General features: G+C 43.0%; 1 long non-coding RNA gene across 1 annotated transcript in view; it reads left to right on the top strand.

Annotated features, from left to right (window-relative positions):
- LOC101857973 overlaps positions 1-2,197 on the top strand; it is a 99,095-nt gene that overhangs the window by 74,047 nt on the left and 22,851 nt on the right. The gene's annotated exons all lie outside the window — the stretch shown is intronic.

Genomic DNA, 2,197 nt, shown 5'->3' with positions numbered 1-2,197 from the left:
CCTTAAATCCCCCACCTCATTCCCTACCCGAACAATCACTGGCACGCCCACCCACCCTACCCCTCCCCTCCCTCCTCCCTAAGGGTAGGGTTACACCATGACAAACATAAAAATTGCACTGTATTCCCAGCATTAGTCTGAAGGGTTTCTTTTAAATAAAATGTTGACGCACTATGTTCATCTGTAACGGTCTTTTTATGGCTTCTATCTCAGCGGTAGTTTATGGTAAATCCATTTTCGCTTGAAGAGTGCGTAGTTTAGATTTCTTGGAGTCCGAGAAGTGTTAGTTTTTGGTTTCGATTAGTTTTAATTTTACCAAAAAATTGTTTTCATTTGTTTTGTTTTTTTGTTCTTTTGTTGTTTGTTCGTTTGTTTGTTTGATGTTTTGATTGTTTGGTTGTTTGTTTGTTTCGTTGGTTGTTTGTTTGTTTTTGCAAACCTATCGTTTTTATTTAAAATATATGGGATATGTGAGGGGAAGAAATCTTCCGCCTTGATGTGACAGATCTGAGACAGACATCAACGATCTTTCGACTGGAATAAATCAACCTGTCCCTGTGCTATTATTGACGTACGCCGAATGATTTGGAGACAGGATGTTTTGTGCTGTATTGACGTCCGCCCATTACGTCCAATTTTTGCTGAGGGAATGAAAGTTTTGAAAACTGGTGGCAGCTCGTTAAAGAGTATCTATAATTATACTTATCGATTCCTGTCACGATTTAGTATCTATTATTAACGATATTGATGTCAAACGAGTCTTGTGAAAGGAACTTGCAAGGTTAGCAGACAAATCTCCAAACAGATTGCAAGGAATTTTGAAATGTCAATCGTTTTATTGATTTGAAAGGTCCATTTACAATTTACAATTCTACTGTGCGTAAGAACATGTTAATGTCCCCCCTTTGGGAATGGCCTAAATACACTTCAGTCAGTGGCACCGCCCCGGGGGGTAGCTGCTTCTTCGTCTCCCTCCTTGTGCTGTTTACTTGTTGAATAGTCTTTTCCACACTCCGGATGATCATGTGATGCTCATGTCATCATGTACTATAATCCGCTAAAGCTATGCTGTGATCAGTGACATAGTTGTGAGCGGCGTCTATGGACTGGTATCATTCCGTGGTATATTGGTCAGCCCGTTGTGTCGTAAACGCAAGACGTGAGTTCAGTTCCTGTATTAGGATTTTTTAAGTATTATTTTTATTGAGTATCTCTGGAGAGAGAGAGAGAGAGAGAGAGAGAGAGAGAGAGAGAGAGAGAGAGAGAGTATACAGACGTGTGTGCGTGCGTGCGTGCGCGCGCGTTCGTGTGTATGTGTGTGTGTATTTGTTATCATGTTTTTAACTCAAACAATCTAAAAAAAAAATAAAGCCAATTCTTTAAAAAACTTCCCTGAGGTCAAAATCAGTGTTTCTATTCTCTTGGGGGAATTGGGGCGTTCTAAATTCAAAATCAAAACGATGGACGAAAAAGAAGGAGATGGATGGACACAATAAAAAAAAAGAGAGAGATGGCCGGTGCATTTTCTCGACAATTAGTTTGGCGTCGTAAAGTGTCGGGACTTAAAGACCTGTCGTAAATTAACCGGCTGGAGTTGTAACTCATGCCTCTCCGTACCGAGAGAGAGGGTGATAGAGGCGAGAGAGGGTGAGAGATCGGGAGAAAGAGAGAGAGAGAGAGAAAGAGAGAGAGAGAGAGAGAGAGAGAGAGAGAGAGAGAGAGAGAGAGGAGGGGGCGGAAAGAGAGAGAGAGAGGGAGAGAGAGAGCTCTTCCCTCCCTCCTACGCCCTCCTCTTTCCTCATCACCCCCTTCTCTTTCTTTCCCTCGTCTTCCATTTTCATCTTCCATAATCCAACATTTCTCCCTGCCTTGTTCCAATTTAAGAAGCACAGGCTTCGTCAGTATCTCCCCCTGGCCTGGACTCGTGTAATTAAAGGACGATTGTGCGGCAGAGGAGGCGGAGAGGGGAGTTAGAGTTGGCCGCGATGGTGCTTCACAGAATGACAGGGCATAAAAAACCTTCATCGACTGGGATTCAGCATTCGTTATACCCTTCCCATCAACCGTCTTCGCCCTACTCCAAATGGCTTTTCAGAATTTTTCTGTAATTTTGTCTGTTCGATATGTGGATCTTGTCTCCTTAACTCACCAATCCGTCTGCGCCGCTTCTCTCCCCTTCTGCTCGAACAATCACCCC

Source organism: Aplysia californica, unplaced genomic scaffold, assembly GCF_000002075.1.
Source record: "Aplysia californica isolate F4 #8 unplaced genomic scaffold, AplCal3.0 scaffold00493, whole genome shotgun sequence".
Lineage (NCBI taxonomy): Eukaryota > Metazoa > Mollusca > Gastropoda > Aplysiida > Aplysiidae > Aplysia > Aplysia californica.
This window is presented reverse-complemented; position numbering and strand designations above follow the sequence as displayed.